Raw genomic sequence first — 25899 nt, 5'->3', positions numbered from 1 at the left:
TGTTCCTTCTTCTTTGGGTGTCTGTGCTCTCATCGGTGGATTCACATTGCTGTCAAGGGGGATAAGACACAACTTGCCTTTGTGAACTGTTTTTGGCTTTTTTTCCTTTAAAAAAGAAATAATGCTTCCTGTTAGTTTACAGGGAAACAGTTCTTTAAACCTCACCTTCCTATATTATGACCTTTGTTTTAAGCCATATTCCTTTATTTGCATAAAATAAACTAATTGTACAGTGTCAAAGAAGTCGGTCAATATGTACCCAATATGCAACATCTCCTCAAACTAAGAGATTAAGCTTTTAAGGCTCCCCCGAAGACTAGGCAGGCTTATCAAAAGTGAGTAGCTAAGCTGTACAGCTAAATGCATCATCCCTGAAAAGTTCAGGCTCTATGGAAGAAGTAGCAAATCTCTTTTTGTTTGTGGAGACAAATGAGCTAGAAAAACCAAGCGTCACTTTCATTATGAGAACATCAAAAGTAATCAATGTGTTTTGGGATTCATGCCATATGTTGTTTGTTAATAAGCAAATGAGAAAAAAGACTTGTCACATGCATGAACACAGTGGTCCTTTAATCATTAGATGTAAAAAAAACACGGCTGTTGCTGAAAATCAGAAATAAAGATAGGGAACTGCAGGAGTTGCACCGTGCGCTAGTCAACATTTGAAAGAGAAAGAAAGGTTAATGTTTGTGAGATGAGTCTTCATCAGAACAGCCCTTCAATTAAAATTTATTTTTCCCAAGGTCACAAGATAATTACAGATGATGAATGCCTTCCACCCATCTGAGTTCATCTATCCAAAGTGATTTTAATGTCCATCAATTGTTTCTTAAACAATTCCAGTACTTTTGCCTCCACTAGTCTAAAAAGTTTATTCCACCCATTGATCGCTTTGTGTGGAGAAGAATATCAGTGCTAAAATTACTATTTAATAATTTGAACCTGTGTATCCTTGTGCTGAACCCAAAATTTAATTGAAAGTTGAACTTTGGGTAAATGTTTTGTACATCCTTAGTAATCTCATATATGATCATCTCTTCTCTGCCACTTACCTAAAAGGATCTTTGAAACTCTTCCCATTCAGTCTCCAATACTTGAATGATTTTCTTGTTCCTTGGTGATCAGAAATGGAATTCAAGCTATGGGCTGACCAAGGTGCCTTGTAGTTTGATCATTTTCTTCTTTGGCTTTTATGCTTTATTATTCAGTAGTTCAATATCCTACTAGCTGTGTTGTTTGCTGTCCTTCATTGGTTAAATATGTTCAGCGCCTACTCAATTAAGAGCTCAGCTTCTTTTTTGGCTCATCCTTAGATAATTGAACACCATTCATGGAGTTTAAGCATTGGATTAATGTTTTTTCCTATGTGAAACCCTAAGGCATCCTTCTCTGCACTTACCCCACCCTGACATAACTCCTCTAATGTTTACTCCTTCACCTCTTCCCATTGTCTCTTATTCATTCCCAGGGTTTACCTCGAATCTTCTGAAGTAAATTAATAGTGTTTTGTGTGGAACTTTATCAAAAGCCTTTTGGAAATCTAGGTGCACCATGCCATAGTGCTTAGCCTACTTTCACTTGGATAGTTAAGGATCTTCCCCTTCTGACTCCATGTTGACTGCTGTTTATGAAATTTCCTTGACATACGCATAGGAATGAAACACACTGGTAAAGGATATTTCTCTCACAGTCTGTTGTTAAGTTCTGTTTTTCCAGCAGCGAGTGGTATTTGTGCACTTCTGAACATGCTGGTCCTGGCTAGGGAGCTGAAGGCAGTATTGCCTCTGCAGCTGCACATTTCCCACATCCTTTTAAAACCAGTGAAGCCACGACTCTCTTGGTGCCTTATTGGGGAGTTTTCAACTATCTCACCCAAGTAATAATTTTTTATGTAATCCTAACAGGGGCTTGTAGTTTGATGCAAAGTATAATGGGCAGAATTTTATGTCCTGTGGGCGGGCACAGACCAGAGCCGTTTGGGAGTAAAATCACGCGAGAAGACATCAGGCGAGCGTCCCGACGTCATCGCGCATGTGCACAATATTTTGCACGGTGGGTGCGTGCGAAAGTCAGACAATGAAGAGGGCAATTAAGCCCATTAACGACGCAACTGTCTCCGATTTTTCATGGCCCATCCAACCTTATGGCTGGCGGACGGGCGAATCGGCCAGGCGGACTTTACATTTTTCATCAAACCTCATCCAAGGGCGGGATAAAATCTCCGTTATGAAATAAAATAAAAATAAATATCTGTGGACCGCACTTTTATTAGGTATATTTTCAGGTGCTTGATTGTGATGCATGGACAATTTTTGGCAGCTTTTTAAAACTTAATTTAATCATTCGAAGGCCTGCAGCTCCCTGAGGCAGGATCTGCAGGCCTTCAGGAGCTCTCTCATAGCACCCACCCACATCCGTGGTGACATCATCACCCGCCCTCTTCCCAATCCCACCCTGGCAGCACTGAGCTTTTCAGTGTGCATGTCATGCTGACTGGCCATTGATCAGCCAGCTAGCCAGTGTGAAATTGCGGTCGGGGGCTGATCGCAGTCAGCGGTCCGTTTCCCGACCAGTCCCAGGCCCGCCCATCACGCATGCCCGCCAAGGGTGAAATTCAGGCCGATCTTTCTGGCTTCCACCCAATTTACCCTGCACAGAAAATTCCAATTTGGTATCAGAGAAAGGTGTGGAAATGGGTTTTCCACCCTTCTCTTCTCTGCCTTGGCAGCAGCCTACTTTAGCATATCTAAAGATATTCCCAAGCTATCCAAGGAGACATACCACCTCATCCCTGTTAAACCCAGCCAATTCCATATCTGAGGTAAACTGTAGCACCTCGACCACTGTATGAACTAGGATCATCAAAAATCGGCACTAACTGAACCTAAGCTAAGCTGAATCTAAGCTTTCCTGGTAGGTATGGTTCAATGCCACATCAATATAGTTCAGTGTTACACCATTATGTGGTATACTTACCTACTGAGTCAGTGAGGTAATCCCAGTAGGTCCTATTCCCTTAACACCCCCCGAGGGGTCTTAACAGGATGGATGTGGAGAGGGTATTTCCCCTTGTGGGAGAATCTAGAACTAGGGGTACTGTTTAAAAATAAGGGGTTGCTCATTTAAGACAGAGATGAGGAGAAATTTTTTTCTCTCAGAGGGTTGTGGGTCTTTGGAACGCTCTTCCTCAAAAGGCGGTAGAAGCAGAGTCTTTGAATATTTTTAAGGCAGTGCTAGATAGATTCTTGATTAACAAGGGGGTGAAAGGTTATTACAGGTAGGCAGGAATGTGAGGTAGGCAAGAATGTGGGGTCGAGGTTACATTCAAATCAGCCATGATCTTATTGAATGGCAGAGCAGGCTCGAGGGGCCGAGTGGCCTACTCCTGCTCCTAATTCGTATGTTTGTATGTTTCATTGTGCTAATGGCATTATATAAATATATGTTGTTATTATAAGTTGTTAACATTCTAGTGTGATATGGAGGGAGTGCTGCATGGTTGGAGGTGCCGTCTTTTGGGTGTTAAACGGAGGCCCCATCTGCTTGCTTAGATGGACGTAAATAACCTCATGGCAATATCTTGAAGAAGAGCAGGGGAGTTATTCCTGATATCCTGACTATTATTTATCATTCAGTCACAGTCATAAAAACATTATTTGTTCATTATCACATTGCTGTTTGTGGGAGTTTGCTGTGTGCAGATTGGCTGCTGTGTTTCCTACATTATAACAATGACTAAACTTCAAAAGTATATCTTCGGCTGCAAAATGCTTTGAGACTTCCGGTGGTTGTGAAAGGCACTATATAAATACAAGTCTTCCTTTTTTGACAGTTGCCATGGACATAATGAAATAACTAATCATGTTTAAATTAGAGATTTACCATTGAATAGCCCGGATGGCTTGAACTGAATTTTTGTCATAACTTTGGGTAGGTTTAGCTGTTGATTCTAGCAAAAAAGCCAAAAGATTTGGCCCTAGAACTTCTGGGGGACCACCCCATGCGGCAGTCCCCACGCAATAACGACACAGGAATTGCCCGGGAAGTTTAAACTTCCAATGGGCAATTACCATACACCTGGAATCATCCGATATGCCGATTTAATTCGGAGACGTCGGATGGATTCCAACTCTTTTAGTAGAATAGGTACCCTGGAGTTAAAAGGATAAAAACCACTTCCATCTCTGGGTGACTATGGTATTAACCCCCATTGACCCCTGACTGAACCGCCTGTCTATCCCCTGACCAACCCCCACCGCCCCAACCAACTCCCACACACCCCGACCACCTGCTACCCTTCACTCACCCGATGCCCCACATCTCCCAACTACCCTCCTGACCACCCCTCCGACCCTCCCTGAACCACCAGACCTTCCTTGACCACCCAACCACCCCCCCACGACTATCCAGCACCCCCTTAACCATCTGATCCACCCCTGACCACCATCCCCCCTCCCCATGACCGCCCGAGCCCCCCCTCCCCTTGAGCACCCAACACCACCCCCCATGCCCGACCACCCTACCCCTCACCCGTTTACCTGACAGACTAACCTTCTGCCTGACTTCTCAAAGTGGCTGGGGCTTTTAAACTTACCTGGTTTATGGCAACTAGTGCTGTAAAAAGGGGGCGTGACTTTACTCCTCCCAACTTTGTTGCCCTGCACTGGAAGGACTCTGGAGCTGCTGCGCTGCACATTTCTCACCAGGCCCAGGCCGAAAGATCGGACAAGAAATCGTAAGTAAAATCCGACCGTGATTGCCACTCCACACAATTTCTGACCTTTGGATTCTCAAAAACCTAAAGGATTCAGTCTGGCACCCACATAGGTCAAACAGGAGCTCTGCATATTTCTCACTAGCAACCAATACTCAGCTGATTAAAGCAAAAATTGTAAACGGTGGAAGTTCGCAACAGGATCATTAACAACTGTAAAGAAAAGGGTGTTGATATTTCAGCCTTGTACTGTTCATCAGAACTCATAACTGCCTAAGTATTTTCACATAAATTGAGGCAAGCAAGTCACAGGTTTTGGATTAAACTATCTCTATTTTGAGTGTAAATTCTAGACATGTCTGTAACATATAAGCCAAACAACAAGAAATGGTTGAGGTAAATGGTTTAGACACTTTCAAAGGGAAACTAGACAGGTACATGAGAGAAAAGGGCATAAAAAGATATGCTGATAGACTGCGGTGGAGGAGACTCATGTGGACAATAAACACCAGCACAAGACTAGTTGGGCTGAATGGTCTGTTTCTGTTCTGTATTTTCCTCGTAATTCTATAAAATTTTACGCAACCTTAGGATGTGGGTAATATAATACTGGCAAAGCCAAATTCATCATCCATCTCTAGTTTCCCTGAAGTGGGCTATCTTCTTGAGTAATGATGGTTTGTATAACTGAGAACTGAGGGACTTGCCAGGCCATTTCAGAGGCGACGGGGCAACCGCATAGTGTGTAGGCCAGACTGCATAGGGGACACTGGACGTTAGCAAGCCAGTTGTCTTTATCTAACAATTAGTGCCTTTTAATGTTGTTTTAACTTAGATAATGGAAGTTTATTTTTCTATTTGGTTCAGTGTCTTATTATGTAAACAGTTTCAATCAGCAAAGGCAATATAAAAGCTGAATCCATGACCTCCAAGCCTACCCTGTTGCTAGTATGCCTCTGGTCAGCTTTGGTTGTGAACAATATAGTGACTACTTATTAGTCTTGTTGTGTGAAATACTGCATTATATTTTCCAAGACTCCCCTCTTGTTCTCTAATGTGGTATATGCTCCATCTCACTGCCAACCTCTGTCCTGTCCTGTCATACCGTACTTTGGTTCCACCCCTCTAACATTAGTTGATTTATTTTCTTCTCCAAATTGCAGCTCCTGAAAGTGCTAATTCACACTGGTGTGTGGCTCTCAGCACTTGCCACCCTCTGGCACCTTTGCCAAACTAACCATGTTTTATGTGTGAATCTGGACCGTACATATCAACAGCCTATTTATCATGGAAACCACAATCCTGTCATTGCCCCGCATCCAAATATGCTTTGCAATGTCAACCAATGAACAGTTTCATCAGGAATGGCATCCGCTGGCTGATTATTCCCCTCCTTGTGGCTCTATAATCAACCTAGCTGAAATCAGCCAAATCAGCAGAACTTGGGACAATCATGTGGCCATGTGGCCTTTAAGACTCAGTTCAGCACCAGACTTTGTTTGGGACAGCACCTGAGGAGAGAGAACCATTAAAAATAATAGTTAACGTGAGAGTCTGGAAGGGAAGTTAGGCGGTCAGCAGCTTACTGGGAATAGGGTCAAGGGAGCATGAGGTGAGTCTCATGGACAAGATGTGTTTGAGAGGGCATGAGCTCTGATAGGTGAGAAACTAGAAAAAGATGCATGTTCAGGGATAGGACAGGGTTCGGGGGCAGGGGGAGCCATAGAGGAAGTTTGACCCAGTGGGCTTGGGGAAGTGGTAGAGCCAGCAGTTCGGATGGTCTCGATTTTAGTGACAAAATCGCCCATGAGCTGCTCACACTGGTTGGAGGTGAGGCTGGAGAAGACAGGGGAAAGTGGTTTAAGAAGACGACTTGCAGTAGAAAATAAAGTCAGAACTTATCTTTACATTCCAGGATGATCTGGGAATAATACAAAGAAAGGTATCTCGCAATGAGATGACATCACTATTGCCCACTCACACACTTGGTAATTTAGTAATCTTGATGAAACCTTTGACCCTTCACCTATTATGTTGGGTAAAATTGTGGCAAAATTAACAATTTGTGACAACAGATCCCCAATCAAATTAGCAGCCATTGTTAAGTTGAGCAGAGGCTGTAATTTTCATGGATGTAAATGACTTGTGAAATCTCTTAACCATGGAAGCAATCAAATATGATTGATATCTGGCAACAAAGAAGTGAAAACTGCTTCTGTGAAATTGTCTAATCAAAAAGACACAATAGAAGGAGAAGAAAAAATAGACATGGATGCCTGAAGATAAACTGTTAAGGGTAGTATGCTTCCCTGTGTCCATTTGATGACCAATTTATTTTAAGAGCTAGGAATTTGCTGCTCTTTTGACAGGCAGACTGTGCTTGTTGTGCTGCATGGCTGATGAGGCACTCATTGCTGATTCAGGCTGTGAGTGAGCTGAACAAATCACTGTGGCCACGTTTAAGCTCTATAACATCCCTGGCTGGAAGGGGGAAAGTCAGCCAAGGCTCCCATTTCTTATCACCATCCAGTGACTCCCACTGGGAAATAGAATGCAGACACATTGGCTCAGAACAGGATCGAGCTTTGTTGTGAAGCATTCCACGTGAGAATAGTCTGCTTATCACATGAAGAATGGTGACATACTGGAGTGCTGATATACTGAGGAGCTGTACCCTAACATGAGTCATTAGGTATGAAATTGCTCTTTAGCAGAGTGTTCAATTGTGAACTGACAGCCCATTTTACACCAACAAAGTCAATGGAAAAGAAACGTGACCATATGGTGTAAAATGACCTGCCCATTCATTAATGCTCATTTCACACTTTAACCAAAGACCAATTTCAGTCCAAGATCTTAAAGAAAAAGAGGGAACAGGAGGAAATTCAAAGGAAGGTAAAAATACTTTGCATTTCACTGATTGCCTTCTCTTGTTCTGTGCCCATTTAATTTTGCTATTTTAAAGATTCAACTCTTTGAATGGAGCAAGAACACTTGGGTCACAATCACGACCACTCATCTTGCAGATTCCCAATTAAGGCCCGTTGCTTCACAGAAGCAATTAGATGCTTAATTCCTTACAGGAAGAAAGGGAAAATTCGAGAGTGAGCCCTTTCTCAACCACCATCTGGGAATTGGTTCAGAGCTGCATGGACCAGCAGTGGGTAGCAGGGCCCTCAGCTTTATTCTTCGCTAATTGCGGTATTTTACAGTGTTAATGTAAGCTGGCTGATCCCATTGTATTAGTCAGCAATTTAAATCCTAGTGTTGTTGCTTTATAAGTCATATGATCCTCTGTCAGTTGAAAAAAAATATGCAAGTTGGTAAATGAAAAACAGGAAGAGCCACACACACCTGGTTATAGTGCATGTTTGCCATTAGTGCTTCACTGATGCCAAGTAAAGCTGATGATTATGACAGAAATTGCAAAGTTCTCTGTGAACGTTGTAAGTCTGAAATATAATTGCTTTACTTTGAAATGTTTAAGAACCAAGTTTGGCTGAATGTAATGACAAGTAATTTTTCAGTGCTTCAAAATATCTGACTATCCCATCAGCTCTTTTAATCAACAGAGGTTTCTCTGAAACTTGGATCTTACCAATGAAATTGAGGATGTATGCATGGCGCTGCACCCTCCCCACTCAACAGTGATGTAATTGGGTAGGATAATGTAATGACGACGTACCAGACATGTTTCTACTTCAAACAGGTAACTTTATTACAGAGCTCTTTTAGAAGCTACATGCTTGAACCAGGTCCATGACTAGAAAGCCCCACCCCTCGGATTACCTCCGCTTAGGGCTCATTCGTCAAGAATAGTCATGTGACCCCTAATAGGCAGTAGGAAAAACTATACCTTCAATCACTACATTTCATCCCCCTTTACTTTTTTTGCAGTTCCTATTTACAGCGAACATTTTAATCCACAACATATACATATGTACAGGTCAGGTGATTAAAGATTAAGTCTCTGAGGTGGTTTTCTTATTCGTTTAGAGCGGCGTAGCTCTACCATTGAGGTTCTCCCACTGGATCAACATGATCAGGAACTGCAGCATCAGGTACAACATTAGAAAGTGGCAGTCCAGAGTTAGGCAATTCTATAGAGACATCAGGTATGTCTGTTCTAGGTCGATGTGTCACCTCAGGGATTAATGGTTTGACATTAATTACAGGTGAAATAGCTAGTTGTAGGAATGTCTGTGTATTCCTGTAATGATCCTCATGTTTTTGAACAATTCGGTCTTCCACTTCCACTTGGAATGACAAGGGACCAGTTTCTGAGACAGTTATACCAGGAACCCAGCAAGGTCCACTTCCAAAATTCTGTGCAAAAACTGTGTCTCCTACAGTGAATCTTCAAGCTTTGCTATGAATATCGTGATTCAATTTTTGATTACTCTGATTCTTCTCCACCTTCCCCTCTAAGTTTGGAAACACCAGACTTAACCTTGTACGTAGGTGGCATTTCATCAGTAACTCAGATGGCGTTGAACCCGTAGTTGAATAAGGAGTCGTACGATAATTGAAAAGAAAATGGGAAAGTCGAGTTTCTAGAGTACCTTCGGATAACCTCTTCATTCCGGATTTGAAATTTTGCAGCACAGGTGGTACTCCAAATTGTACGCGCGTATATTGGTACAGGCTCTTGTGCGTGTTGATGGGTTAAATACCCTCTAGACATGTTATCCAGCTCTAGCTGTTGGTATGCATGGCTCATGTCCAGTCTGGTACAGGAGTTTCCTCCATCTAGCTTTGCATACAAGTCATCTATTCTTGGGATAGGATATTTATCTAGTTTAGCTGCCTTGTTCATGGTTAATTTGTAGTTCTGTATTCGCATTGTAATGCAAATAGTTTGATCAGGTTTCATCGCAGGGACTATGGGCGCTGCCCATTCCGAAAATTGGGCTGGTTGAATGATGCCTAGCTTTTCTGAGTAGCACAATTTTGCATGTCACCTCTGAATCTACATATATTTTTGCTTGCAAGCCTTTTAACTTCCCCAATTCATCACAAAATACACAGTCGTATTTCCTTAACAGCTCAGGAACTCCTCCTGTTCTTACTTGAAATATTTCAGACCAGTTGAGCTTCATTTTTTTGTAGCCAGTCACGGCCCAGAAGACTAGGTCCTTCACCTGTCACTATGATCACTGGAAACTGGGCTGTCTGTTGCCTATAGGACACAGGTACTGTGGCGATTTCCTTTACCTGTATGGCTTCTCCAGTATATGTCTTCACATGAGCCGTGGTTTGCTCCAGGTTCAGTGACTGGGTACCTTCATTTAGGTATTAGATGTGTGTTCTCCCACCACTGTGGTTGAGGCTCCCCTATCTACCTCCATTACTAGTGGCTTCCCATTTACTTGAATAGTGACGGTTATTGGTTCAGTTTTTACTGCTTTGACATTGTATAGGGAATTGCGGTATCAGTATTAGCAGCTTCTGGTCCAGTTATATCAATCACCTTGGTCTGCTGCATGATTGGCTGTCTCAATTTTTCCCTGCCTTGCTTTATTGCGTGTCCTTTTCAGTGACAGTAATGGCATTCTGCCTCCTTGAATCTGCAGGTGTCCGGTGGATGGTTATCCCCACATCTGCAACAGATTAACTTTTGAAATTGCTTCCACTAGACCTCTCCATTTTTCGAGCAGCAGAGACTGTCTCTCGCTTCACTGCTTTCTCTCTGGTTTTCGCACCACACACTCTGTAAATCCTGCGAATCCCTCACAGCACTTTCCATGGCTAGCGCTATTTCCATGGTGGCTTCAAATCAATGTTAACTTCTGTGAGTAAACGGTGCTGAATGGCATCGTCATGAAAGCCACCAACTAACCGGTCCCACAACATGTCATTGAGCATGTCTCTGAAGTCGCAGTGCTCAGTCAACTGCTTCAACTTTGCTATATAAATTACGATGGACTCTCCCGGGGCCCTTACTCTGAAGTTAAACTTATACCTTTGCATTATTGCCGATGGCTTCGACTGAAAATGTGTCTTTATGAAGTCTACCAATTCATTAAAAGATTTAGAATTGGGAGCATTTGGGGCTGTCAGATGAGGTTATACATCTTGCTACCACAGCAAGAATTGCTTTCTGCTTCTCTTCCGCTGTAATTTCATTCGCCACAAAATAAAAACCAAGGCGCTCTGTGTACTGGCTCCAGTCTTCCATAGACGCATCATAAAGGTCTATTTTGCCAAAGAATGGCAAGACTGGTGAATATATTTTTCTTTTTTTCTTAAGGACAGATGTACTCACATTCACAAGGTGAGCTATTTTACCCTCGTCGCCAAATGCAATGACTTGACATAACGGACAGGTATCAACTTGAAACAGATAACTTTATTTCAGAACTCTTTTAGAAGCTACATGCTTGAACCAGGTCCACGACTAGAAAGCTCCGCACCCCCACATTACCCACGCTTATGGCTCATTTGTCAGAAACAATCACGTGACCGCTAACAGGCAGTAGGTAAAGCTATACTTCAATCACTACAGATAACCACCACAGGTCATTCACATCACTGCTAAAATTAGATTCAATGCTGTGCTTGGGTGTATGGGACACCAGAAGAAGATGTAGGCAACAGGCGATTGCTCGTGACTGAATGGGGGCAGCACTGCTGTCCAAGCATATGTATCTTGCAGTCACTAGTCTAAGGAGAGGGAAAACAGGAACAGTTGCTCAGAACCTTGCACTTAGAATGGAGCTGCACTGGAATAAAGGCTTGAATCAGGGTTATGAATTTGCATTTCTCCAGCATTATGCTTCTTTCACTTCTTATTCTGTCCTCGAGAGCTCTGATTACACACTTGCCAATTGTTTGAATCTGTGAATAATCAATTGCCATCATTTTTAAAGTTTTTCTTTTATTCATCTGAAGACATCAGCTTTTCTGTACGGACGTACTAATGATGTTTAACTTAGAGGTTGTACTGGTAAAATTTTTTTATGTACTAAGCTAATACTTTCTTCTTTATATATGTAAAATAATTTTCCATATATGTAACATTGACAATCTAGCAGCCTTCACAAGCAACCCAGAAAAATAACCTTCAATCTAAAAAAAAACCAGACTTCAGATATTCAACTTACAGGTCAAAAATTTTCATATAGCTTATTCAATAGCTGCTTCAAAACCGGAATTCATGTAAAACCCTAGGGGAAGTGATAGACTGAGATGTTAAAATGAGATCTTTTAAAATTGATGTCTTATTGCTGAAATATGCAGGGCTGGGAGCAAACTGATTTCTCGCCTTTCACCCCAACCCCAATCTTTAGGTTTCAGTTCATTCATAGCTACAAATTGTCTGCCTTGATCTGATCTACTGGGCACACCAGAGTCTGATCCAGCTGCTGCGTTAGCTGTTATCAAAACCCAATTAACAAATTTGTTAGTTGCTGGTGCTAATTTGGAATCTGGTGCTGTCCATGAAGCGATACCTCAGCTTAACAACTCACCCGTGAGCATCCCTTCTGATAGATTAAACATAAAATCACTGTACATGCCTAAGTGACAATAATAGATATTTATTAGTTGCTTTGTGATTTTCTGCTGTTTGTTTCAAAATGACGGTTATAAATCATCCCAAGCCCAAGCACTGCTCATGCTTATTACAAGGCATGATAACGATGGCCTGTAATTTTTTCTACCAGTCTACTGTGAGTTAGATGTGAGATGGATCTAAACTCTGCACCTGTTGAGTTCACTCTGTATTCAATTAACATGTTGTTATGCTAATGTATGCAAATTACACTTGCTGTATTATTAAAAGGGAGAGAAATATAATAGAGCACTTCCATTGTCCTGAAAATATTTTTCGGCTTACTTCATGACTCAGCTGGCTAAAGCACTGAGTAGCTGAACTATAGAGGCCAGAAAGGGCACAGCTTTAATTCTCTGACTGCACTAAGTTAACTGGATGGTGGTACAATTAGCCTCAGTGCCCCAGAGCTAGTGTGGGTAAAATTGGCCACAATTGCCACTCCTGATTGCCATATCCTCCTTGGCAGTGCATGTACGTGAATACTGGGCAGGTTTAAGATCAGGTTCACTGCAGTGTTTGAGTAGCCTGCCAACTGTCTAGATTCACAGCTGAAGAATGGTCATTTGGTGACGATTATTGTCCAAACAGGAGAGTGTGAAAAACGGAACAGGTCTTTACTTGGTCACACTTGAACTGATTGTCTACATGAAAATTTTTTTGCCAAATCCTTTGGTTTATTTGTTTAAAAGCAAATTATACACTCCATGGTATTGATAATTCCCATCGGGAGTGCAGAATCCTTCAGCTTTTTTTCTTTCTTTCTCTTTGGATATGAACATCCCTGTCAAGGCCAGCATTTATCACCCATCCCTAGTGTAGTATTTGGGTGTTCAGGGCTGAAAGGGTTAATGTGTGGGACTGGAGACTCAGTACTGCCCATATGATGATGGAAGACAGAGTCACATGATCAGGAGTCTAAGGAGAAAGCTCATGGCTTAGATTGAGTAATACCTGTCACCTTGTATATCTGTATGTAATTATCTTCATACAGTAAACCAGTTATTGTTCAGACATCTATGACTCTGCAGCCATTCCTTACCCAGTAAAAACTAACATATCACACCTAGTTGCCCTTGAGGAGGTGATGCTGAATGGTCTTCTTGAACTGCTGCAGTCCGTGTGGTGAAGGTACTTCCAACGTGGTGTTAGACGGGGAGTTCGAGGATTTTTATCCAGTGCCATGAAGGAATGGCAATGTATATTCAAATCAGGACGTGTATGTAACCTGGAGGCGGACTTGAAGATGACAGTGTTCCAATGCCTCTGCTGCCTTTGGCCTTCTAGTTAGGTAGAAGTGTGATAGCAGCAGAGGTTCTGTGTGAAATGGGCCCAGACAAAATTAGCCCATATCCTGGTATGTATATGTCCACAATGCCAAATGGTTTGACATGATACAAATTTACAGACTCATTCAGATGAGCTTTGTTTCTGTTTCTCTGTCTTCTCTGGCATGTGCACTCTTGGTTAGGGGATCTTCAATCAATAGTATGATTTCATAAATCTGGCACATAAGTGTCTTGTCCAAGAATTATGAATGGCAAGTTTGTATGCTCAAACCATGTATTATTAAATTAATGTGCTGTTTACTGCTGCCATAAAATGAATAGCTTAATGCCTCTGTTAAAAGAGCTGAGGGATGTCATATGAGCATTTGCAAAGGTAAACGGTAACTGCCAGGCTCATGTGATTTATACTGCAATGATCATAGCTCAGCATTTCAATAGAATAGTATGTCTTGTTTACATTGTTGTAGCATAAGGTTAGATAAAATGCTTCTGAACATACTGATGTAGGAATACATAAGACAAATTGTCTCCATTCTTGTGGAAGTGATTGGTAGTTTTATTAAAATGATATTATAAACTGCCAAAATAAATCAATTTCATGGAAATTTACTCTTACTTCTATGAGTGAAGTGAGGGAAAAGGCAACATTAAATACTGTTGAAAACAACTTATTATTTGAATTTTTTGTCTCCTTGAAGTGTCAATAAAGTACACTGAAAGTCAAAGGTTGAAAATTGCACTTTGGGGCTTCTCTCCTCCATTGCTGGTGGAAGCGCTGCAGAAACTCCTCTTTCATAAGTATTTTTGCATGTACATACATAGGTATACATAAGCATTGTTGCATTTGCTTTAGTGATTTTGTGTGTTCTAAATACTCAAAATCAGCCTTTTGAAGATCAGTTAGGCCATCTTAAAAATTGAATAATTAATAACCAATGCACGTTGGAGCAAAAGTTGAATTGCTCTAGTCCTCCTTTTTTCCTTCATTCCTTAACCCCTAATGTTTTTTGCCTCAGCATGGCTTCTTTCGGCTGCGAGTCTGTCAGTCATGCTTCATTGTCCTCTTCACAATCATGGCTATGTAAAGGAAATATCTTTTTTGCTAATGTTACTGTGGGATACTGAACCAGGCTAAAGGGGACTGTGTGTATGTATGTTTGTGTATGTATGTATGTTTGTGTGTGCGCGTGTCTAGTTTAATTAAACTGCAGACAGTCAGACTGCAAGGTTTGAATCATCAAAAGGGATTAGGTGCACAACAGGCATTTGAAATGGAGATGGGTAAGCTAAGCTGAGGTCTCAGCAGATAGTGTGAATGGAATTTGCATGCTTAGATAAGTTGAGAGGTTGTTTGATTTGTCAAGGGGCACCAGAGTCAGCTAATGAACTTTTAACAAAAGCATAAAACATTTATTAAACAAGAAAAGATGAATTATATTACAATACTCCTTCACACACAACTATACCTTTACAGATATATACAGATTTGTAATGATAACACAAATTACAAAAGCTATCTTATACTCTAGTGTCTACAGTAAGCACACAGTAAGTAAGGTGACCTGTGGTCATACACACCACATTCTGAAACCAAGTGACAGATGCCACCCCAGACAGATGCTATGGATCTCTCCTCACCTCCCCCCAGATGCTTGTTACACCGTGAGGCAACCAGTCTCACTGAACTCCATCGTTCATACGAGGGTTTCCGATCTCCACTTTCCAAGGAGTCACTTTGGAATCTTCTCCTAAATCGACACTTTGTTTCATACATCTTCCACAAAGGTTCACCTCCAGGGTTTCGGACGCTCCTTCTGATGTTCCTGTTCACTGGGTCACCACATGCACTCGAGCTGTCTTCCACGCACTCTCTCTTACCGACTCAGCCATCAACAGTACACCACTGCTTCACATGCCCATAGCAAAGAGTTACAGACCTTCAGCTGTCTCTTTAGACCTTCTGGCTTCACACAAGCCTTAATATCGCTTTGACTGCCTCCTGCAGCTTGAAGGTTTAAACTTGAAGTTTGGAGCCTTTCTCTGCCCCTCACTCTTAACTTCACTTAACAGGACCTTTACCAGGTTCTTGTCCTTCTTTTGACGAGAAGGCCTGCTTGGGACTTTCTCCTGTTCCACTCAAAGAACAAAGAACAAAGAAAAGTACAGCACAGGAACAGGCCCTTCGGCCCTCCAAGCCTGCGCCGATCATATTGCGCGTCAACAAAAACATTTTGCACTTCCGGGGCTCGTATCCCTCTATTCCCATCCTATTCATGTATTTGTCAAGCTGCCTCTTTACACCACTATCGTACCTGCTTCCACCACCTCCTCTGGCAGCGAATTCCAGACACTCACTACCCTCTGCGTAAAAAACTTGCCCCCCACATCTCCTCTATAGTTTTCTCCTCTCACCTTAAATCTATGTCCCCTAGTAATTAACTCTTCCACCCTGGGAAAAAGCTTCTGACTATCTACTCTGTCCATGCCACCCATAATTTTGTAAACTTCTATCAAGTTGCCCCTCAATCTCCGTCGCTCTAGTGAGAACAATCCGAGTTTCTCCAACCTCTCCTCATAGCTAATAACCTCCAGACCAGGCAGCATCCTGGTAAACCTCCTCTGCACCCTCTCTAATGCCTCCATATCCTTCTGGTAATGTGGCGACCAGAATTGCACGCAATATTCCAAGTGTGGCCTAACCAAGGTTCTATACAGCTGCAGCATGACTTCCCAGCTTTTATACTCAATACCCCTGCCAATGAAGGCAAGCATGCCATATGCCTTCCTGACTACCTTATGCACCTGCGTTGCCACTTTCAGTGACCTGTGGACCTGTACACCCAGATCCCTCTGCCCATCAATGCACTTAAGGGTTCTGCCATTTACTGTATAATTCCTGCCTGTATTAGACCTTCCAAAATGCATTACCTCGCATTTGTCCGGATTAAACTCCATCTGCCATTTCTCCGCCCAAGTCTCCAACCGATCTATATCCCGTTGTATCCTTTGACAATCCTCTTCACTATCTACAACTCCTCCAACCTTAGTGTCGTCTGCAAACTTACTAATTAGCCCAGTAACATTTTCCTCCAAATCATTTATGTATACTACAAACAGCAAAGGTCCCAGCACTGATCCCTGCGGAACTCTACTAGTCACAGCTCTCCATTCAGAAAAGCACCCTTCCACTGCTACCCTCTGTCTTCTATGACCAATCCAATTATGTATCCATCTTGTCAGCTCACCTCTGATCCCGTGTGACTTTATCTTCTGTACCAGTCTGCCATGAGGGACCTTGTCAAAGGCCTTACTGAAATCCATATATATAACAACCACTGCCCTTCCATCGTCGATCATCTTTGTCACTTCCTCGAAAAACTCGATCAAGTTATTGAGGCACGACCTCCCCTTCACAATACCATGCTGCCTCTCACTAATACGCCCATTTGCTTCCAAATGGTAGTAAATCCTGTCATGAAGAATCTTCTCCAATAATTTCTCTACCACTGACGTAAGGCTCACCGGCCTGTAATTTCCTGGATTATCCCTGCTACCCTTCTTAAACAATGGAACAACATTGGCCATAGCCAGTGAGGGTACAAAGATTTCTGTCAAGGCCCCAGCAATCTCCTCCCTTGCCTCCCTCAGTACTCTGGGGTAGATCCCATCTGGCCCTGGCAACTTATCCACCTTAATATTCTTCAAGACACCTAACACCTCTTTTTTGACCTCAACATGATCCAGGCTATCTACACACTCTTCGCTAGACAAATCGACCGCTAAGTCCTTCTCTTTGGTGAATACCGATGAGAAGTATTCATTTAGTATCTCTCCCATTTCTTCTAGCTCCACACACAGATTGCCACCTCTGTCCCTGAGTGCGCCCACCCTTTCCCTGACTACCCTCCTGCTTTTTACATATGTATAAAAGGCCTTGGGATTTTCCTTAATCCCGGTTGCCAGTGACTTTTCATGACCCCTTTAAGCCCTCCTGACTCCTTGCTTAAGTTTCTTCCTACTTTCTTTATATTCTCCATGGGCTTCATCTGTTCTCAGCCTTCTAGCCCTTACGAATGCCTCCCTTTTCTTTTTGACTAATGTCACAATATCCTTCGTTATCCAAGGTTCCTGAAACTTGCCATGCTTATCCTTCATCCTAGCAGGAACATGCCTGTCCTGAATTCTTATCAGCTGATGTTTGAAAGCCCCCCACATGTCAGTTGTTGATTTGCCCTCAAACATCCGCCTCCAGTCTAGATTCCTCAGTTCCTGCCTAATATTGTTATAATTAGCCTTCCCCCAATTAAGCACCTTAACCCGAGGAATCCTGTTATCCTTATCCGCCAGTACCTTGAAACTTACTGAATTATGGTCACTTTTCCCGAAATGCTCCCCTACTGAAACTTCGACCACCTGGCCGGGTTCATTCTCTAATACCAGGACCAGTACTGCCCCTTCCCTAGTTGGACTATCTACATATTGTCTCAGGAAGCCCTCCTGGATGCACCTTACAAATTCTGCACCATCCAAACCCCTAGCACTAAGTGATTCCCAGTCAATATAGGGAAAGTTAAAAATCACCCACCAGAACAACCCTATTGCTTTTACATCTTTCCAAAATCTGCCTACATAACTGTTCCTCAACCTCCCGCCGGCAATTGGGAGGCCTATAGTAAACCCCCAACATTGCGACTGCACCCTTCCTATTCCGGAGCTCTACCCATATTGCCTCACTGCATGAGCCCACCAGGGTGTCCTCCTGTCGTACAGCTGTGATATTCCCTTTAACCAGCAGTGCAACTCCCCCACCTCTTCTACATCCCTATCTATCCTGTCTGAAACATCTAAATCCTGAAATGTTTATCTGCCAATCCTGTCCATCCTTCAACCAAGTTTCTGTAATAGCAATAACATCATAGTCCCAAGTACTAATCCAAGCTCTAAGCTCATCTGCCTTGCCTGTTATACTTCTCGCATTGAAACAAATACATTTCAGACCCTCAGTCCCACTGTGTTCAGTAATTTCTCCCTGCCTGCCCTTCCTCTTAGTCCTACTGGCCATATTCACTGGCTCCCAGTCCTTTATTTCACCTGCTGACCTATTGCTCTGGTTCCCAACCCCCTGCCATGCTAGTTTAAACCCTCCTGAGTGACACTAGCAAACCTCGCAGCCAGGATATTGGTGCCCCTCCAGTTTAGATGCATCCCGTCCTTCTTGTACAGGTCCCACCTGCCCCGGAAGAGATCCCACTGATCCAGATATCGGAAACCCTCCCTCCTACACCATCTGTTCAGCCACATGTTCAGCTGCACTATCTTCCTATTTCTAGCCTCACTGGCACGTGGCACAGGGAGTAATCCTGAGATTACAACCCTAGAGATCCTGTTTTTTAACTTTCTGCCTAACTCCCTGAACTCCCGCTGCAGGACCTCGTCACTCTTCCTGCCTATGTCGTTAGTACCAATGTGTACCACGACCTCTGGCTATTCTCCCTCCCCCTTCAGAATGTCCCGTACCCGATCAGAGACATCCTGGACCCTGGCACCAGGGAGGCAACATACCACCCTGGTGTCTCTTTCACGACCACAGAAGCGCCTATCTGAGTCCCTGACTATAGAGTCCCCTATGACAATTGCTCTTCTGTGCTTTGACCCCCCCCTGCTGAACAACAGAGCCAGCCGTGGTGCCACTGCTCTGGCTACTGCTGTTGTTTTCCCCTGATAGGCCATCCCCCCCAACAGTATCCAAAATGGTATACCTGTTAGAGAGGGGGCAGCCACAGGGGATTTCTGCACTGACTGCCTGCCCCTTCTAGCGGTCACCCATCTATCTGTCTGTACCTTGGGTGTGACCACATCTCCAAAACTCCTGTCAATGATGATTTCCGCCACCTGAATACTCCTAAGTGCATCCAACTGCTGCTCCAACCGATCCATGCGGTCTGTGAGGAGCTGCAATTGGGTACACTTCCTGCAGCTGTAGTTGTCCGGGACACTTGAAGTGTCACAGATTTCCCACATCCCACAGGTGAAGCACTTCACCCCAGCAACTGCCATTTCTAGAACTACTTAATAAATTAATTTAAATCTAATAACTGCTTATTGACTCCTTATTAACTATACGTTCCCTAGGGCTAAATTTCTAATATAAATGCTAAATTCTAAGAACAGTAATCCCCTGATTCTGGTCTCGATACCCTCTACTTATTAATTAAGTGATTAATTTATTTGGTTTAATTAGTTTAACAATGTTTTAATTTCAAATTCAGTGTAGATTCTCTACCAGCCAATCAGGTCACAGATTTACCGTGACGCCACTTATAATATTTTTTTAAGACCCGAGGTCCGCAAATCCCCGAGGTAAGGTTTTTATACTCACCTCTCTGGAACTCCGCCCTCCGACTCTGCTCCCTGGATCTCTCCTCGCGGTCTTTTATCCTGTGTCTCCGCCACTCTCCTTGCGCTCTTTTATCCTGTGTCTCCGCTCTCCTCATGCTCTTTTATCCTGTGTCTCCGCTCTCCTCGCGCTCTTTTATCCTGTGTCTCCGCCGCTCTCCTCGTGCTCTCTGGATTGTTGGGGACTTTCTTCTTTAGCTTGGGAATGGCTTTCTGAGCCTTTTGCTCCAGTTACTCTCTGGCAGCTACTTTCAACCAACATTAGCTTGGACTGGCTATCTGCCCCTTCTAGGCTGCTTCTGCCTGGCAGCTGCCTTCAAAACCAACTGAACTCAGACAGCTTCCAAATCAAAACTGCTGTTTCTAGTTTCTTCCGTGTGTGTCTGTGACTGCCCATCTGGATCCCTGTTGCTAGGTAACAGCCCAGTTTTTCTGCCCTTGTGTTTGTTTAACTTCTGTTATAGTTGTAAACTTTCATTAGAAATGCAGGCACCTTTAAAGTGAAACTAAAACTCAACTTGACATTTTCTTTACACACAGATACAGAAACACAAATCAGACTTAAACATGAAAACAAAAACTCATTCCTAACACCCACAAACACCAAATAACTTACTTAAACTATCTCTATTTCCTAACAACAGCCAATACTTTACTTTCAGATACTAAGATGGAAGATCTAAGTTTTCCTTCCATGTTCTCTTTCAAGGCTACATGAAAATATTATTGACTTTTTTTTCTCCCCCTTGGTCTTTAATCTCACAGAAAAATCCAAATTTCTTTTCCCATCAATTTCATAGTTACTCATTGTTGCATCTCCTCCTTATCCAGCTGGATTACCCTGTTCTTGCCACATTTCCCACCTGATAGAGCTAAGTGGAAAAGTGACAAAACTTATACCAACTTTGACAGATGGACCTGAGTGCCACAAAGCCCAAGGACTCACGATCATCTGGTGTCTTTAATTTTTAATTAACATGTTACGGTTGCTTTTTCTTAGTTGTGTTTGCTACCATGTCTTTGAAAGGAACGTCTCAGAAGCAACTCATAGAAGTACAGAAGATACTTATAAATACACTGGCAAAGCCTATAGCAATGCTTTTCAAATACTCTATAATGGCACAACATGAATTTAGCATTCTGAAGGAAAATTTTACACAATTGAACAGGTTGCCATGAAGGGTGATTGAGGTCAAGACATGGGATTGATTTAAGGAACAACCAGATACAGTAAGGTGGGGATGGATATTTTGCCAGAATTAAATCAAATGGGCCAAAGAAAGTTCTTTGTCTGATCCTACTGTCATGTCCCAGTATATTCTGAACTTCAAACCAATTCTGACTACAAATGTCGACAAAAAGATAGCCACCTGAGGATCACTTGACTTCCCTTGTAGATTGAAACACTCCCCTGTCTCAAGAGGAACAGAAGGAACCTTCCAAACTGATATAGACTCAACACCTTTTCCTGAAACTAATTTAAAAGGGTAATTTCAAATTGAATGCGTCATTCAGATAAATATAGCTGGATTTTCATCAAGTCAGGATGACTCAGGAGCCCTTTTAAAATGGCAGGTGAGTTCCAATTCTGGGATTCCCGACCCCATTCCAGGGTTTTCTGATCTTTGGGAGTGTCTTTAAATGGCGTGGGATGGTTTGGCTCAAAAGCTCAGACATGGCACTCTCAGCCTGGCCAGCTCCATTGTGAAGATAGGCATTTCCTACTGCTCTGCAATTTTCATAGAATTGTTTTTTTCTCTCAGGAAGGATGTTCTGGCCCTGGAGAGGGTCCAGAGGAGGTTCACAAGAACGATCCCAGGAATGAAAGGCTTAACATATGAGGAACATTTGAGGACTCTAGGTCTATACTCGATGGAGTTTACAAGGATGAGGGAGGATCTGATTGAAACTTACAGAATACTGAAAGGCCTGGATAGAGTGGACGTGGGGAAGATGTTTCCATTAGTAGGAGAGACTAGGACCTGAGGGCACAGCCTCAGAGTAAAGGGAAGACCTTTTAGAACAGAGATGAGGAGAAACTTCTTTAGCCAGAGAGTGGTGAATCTATGGAATTCATGGCCCCAGAAGGCTGTGGAGGCCAGGTCATTGAGTGTATTTAAGACCGAGATAGATAGGTTCTTGATTGGTAAGGGGATCAAAGGTTACGGGGAGAAGGCGGGAGAATGGGGTTGAGAAACTTATCAGCCATGATTGAATGGCGGAGCAGACTCGATGGGCCGAATGGCCTAAGTTCTGCTCCTATATCTTATGGTCTTTCTTACGGTCTTAAACAGTCATTGTCTATTGTACCTCAGAGGTATCGTGAACCATAGTCTGCATGACGGGGCATTTTAAAAGGTGAGTTCAAAAGGTCCTCCTCATGCTCCCTATGGCAAGGTATGCCCCACCCAATCCCCATGGCCCCTTATGCTCCCTATGGCAAGCTATATCCCTCCACCCACCTCTCATTATGTATGCTTGGCTGAAAGCCCATGAGATGGTATGGATGGGGCATGGAGGATGAGGCAGTTGGAGGGGGGTCGAGGGCTCAAGGACCATTCTGTTTTTATTCTGACTGGGACGAAGTCACACAGCACCTAGGCAGGCCTTTTAAATAGCCCGCCTGGGCACCCGGCCTTCCCTGTGGCTGTCTCTGGCCTCTCTCCCAGGTCGGCTGGCCTGACTCCAGCCCCCATTCACAACCCCTCCCCGCCCCAGTAATGAAGATCCCACCTGTGGGGGCGCTTGATCCTGAGGTAGATGGGCCAAGCCAGCAATTTTCTAAACTCCCAGTATCTGCCTCGGTGATGACAGTTCAGCCAAAGGCTACTGGCTGTCTCAAGCTCTAAGGTGTATAATCGATCTAACCACCCACCTTATTTGGAAAAAGGCTTTGGACTTGAAAAATGTCACATGATAAGTCAGCAAAACTTCCTGTTTGCTTTTAAAGCTGTTCTGCAGACAGAAAGCCACCGAATCAACTGTTAGTCATCTAACCAACCAAAGTAATAATAAAAAGAGTATGAGAGAAAGAAAGGGAGAAAGAGAAAGAAAAAGAGAGAAATATGAAAGCAAGAGAGAAAGAGCAAGCGAGAAAGAAAAAAGAGAGTGAAAGAGAGGATGAAAGAGAGAAAGAAAGAGATAGACAGACAGATGTCCCAAAGCACTTTACAGCTAATGAAGAACTTTTGAACATTTCATGGCTATAATGTAGAAAATGCAAACTCCCATAAATGACAAGACGATCTGTCTCTTGAGTCATGTTGATAGATGGATAAATAACGTATTAGGCAGGACACCAGAGATGACTCCCTTGCTCTTCTTTAAAATAGTGTCACAGGATCTTTTACATCCACCAAGGAGAGCAGACATGGAGTTGGTTGAACATATTATCCAAAACTGAGCATCTGTAACAGTGCAGAGCTCCCTCAGTACTGCAGTAGCAGCTTAGAATTTTGCATTCAGCTCTCTGGAGTGGGACTTAAACCTACAACATTCTGCCTCAGAAGCAAGAGGTCTATCTACTGAGCCACAGCCACACATTGATACTGGAGGCTCCTTTGTGATTGAGGTTGTAGATTCTCTTGGATCATCAGTGATGCTACCAACTATAGACTGCCAAGACCTGCAAGTATATTCTAATGTTGGAATAATTGATTAGATGCTTTTATTCCTCTCATCCTTCTATCTATCCCATCTATCTCATTCTGATAACCTTATAAAACCCAAGCTTGGTATTACCAATTCCTAGTTCATGATTTATATCAGGTGATATCTTATTAAGTTCAATTCTGGCACACTGGAGTAAATTTTGGAATTCAAGGCTCTCAGTGCAGAGCCTTGATCAATGAGTGTGTAGCTTGCAGATAAATCATTCAACATGAGAAAGTTGCTACTGTGACCTGCACTCCTGTGTGCAAGGCTTCATTCCAGTAACTTCAAGCTTAAAAATTTACTCCTATGGGCCTTGGCCACACACCTCGCTTTCTTCATTTAAAGGAATAGAACATTGTGTTATGAGCTTCTCATGCACTTTGTTAGAAGTGATCATTCAATCTAAAACACCAACTCAAGCAACATCAGACTGGTCAAATTGATTTCACTCCACTCTGCCGCATTTTGAATTGGATGTGCAGTAAAAGTCTGTGCACATGTAGCAGCTATTTATTTTGCTGTTGTTATCATATTGTTGGTAAGCACCATGGATGCATTTTGGGCCAGAGGTGGGGAAAAGGCCAAGAAAATGTGTTGGCCAGACACTAGTTTATCTTTTTAAATTATGGCACCTAATTGTCCTAGTTTATAAGAGGGCAGTTTCTATGACACCGCAACAATTTTTATGTGGAGATTCAGGCCAGGACCCAAGCCTGTATACCATCCTGGGCTGGCATCACTCTGCTGCTTGAAGCACTGGGAGGCTGGGTTCATACATTTGTACATTTGCCTCTCCGGGACATACAACGTTCATTGTTCCAGTGAAGCTCAACGCAAACTGGAGGAACAGCACCTCACCTTCCGACTAGGCACTTTACAGCCTTCCGGACTGAATATTGAGTTCAACAATTTTAGATCTTAAACTCCCTCCTCCATCCCCACCCCCTTTCCATTTCTTCCCCCTCCTCCTTGTTTTTTCCAATAATTTATATAGATTTTTCTTTTCTTACCTATTCCCATTATTTTTAATGTATTCCACCGATCATTTATCTATACCTTTTATGCCCTTTTAGTCTTATTTCACCCCAGCCCCCACTAGAGCTACCTTGCTTGTCCTGCTCTCCATTCTTAATTAGCACATTCTTTTAGATAATATCACCACCTTCAACACCTCTTTGTCTGTGACCCTTCTACCACTGCTTGCTTGTCTCAACAGCCACCCCCCACTTCTCTAACCCTCCCCCCCCACCCCCCCACCTTAAACCAGCTTATATTTCACCCCTCTCCTATTTTTACTTAGTTCTGTTGAAGGGTCATGAGGACTCGAAACATCAACTGTACTCTTCTCCGCCGATGCTGCCAGACCTGCTGAGTTTTTCCAGGTATTTTTTATTTTCTATTTTTTGTTTTGGATTTCCAGCATCCGCAGTTTTTTAAAAATTTTTTTGTTTTTATTTATGTCCATTTGGTAGAATGGACGATGCATGGGAGCAGATGTATCTGAGTCCCACTCCTTCTGCAGCACTTCTGGCTGATCTATGCCAGACACCGCAAATTGTTGGGGCCCTTTGCTCAGTCCCTGCATCTCAGATGTCATCCTGGTGATCCATGGATGTCCTCTAAGGTCAATATATCCTTCCTAAGGTTGGCTAACCAAAATCAAAGGAACAGTCTATGAAGCTATTGCCTCAGTGCTAAGGTGTCTTTGTGCTGCACAAGTGCATATTTTATTGGACAATTTCAGAAGGAATAAGTCAAGCATTTGGAGAAAAATAATAAGATGTGGGGATGGGGCAAATAGGGAAGGTTGGTCTGATATGGAGCTAAATCTAGCATCACCAGAGGATCGTAGGAACAAGATTGGCCTGTCAGCGTGAAATCGCGTTTGGGGCCCGATCGCGGGCAGTGGCCCGTTTTCCGTCCACTCTTGGGCCTGCCGACCTCGCCTGCCTGCCGAACTTAAAATTCTGCCCCTGGAGTGTGCACGAGGTGGATTTCTGGAGCAGTATGTTGAAGAACCAACTAGGGATCAGACTATTTTAGATTTAATATTATGTAATGGGAAAGGGCTAATTAATAACTTTGATGTAAAAGAGTTTTTAGGAAGTAGTGACCATAATATGATAGAATTTTACATTAAATTTGAAAGCGATATAGTTCATTGGGTCTTAAATTTGAACAAAGGAATCTATTTAGGTATGAGGGGCAAGTTGCTATGGTGGATTTGGATAATACACTAAAAGATTTGACAGTAGATAGGCAACGACTCGTATTTAAAGAAATACTACGCGATC

Source organism: Cetorhinus maximus, chromosome 1, assembly GCF_964194155.1.
Source record: "Cetorhinus maximus chromosome 1, sCetMax3.hap1.1, whole genome shotgun sequence".
In the NCBI taxonomy this organism is placed as follows: Eukaryota; Metazoa; Chordata; class Chondrichthyes; order Lamniformes; family Cetorhinidae; genus Cetorhinus; species Cetorhinus maximus.
This window is presented reverse-complemented; position numbering follows the sequence as displayed.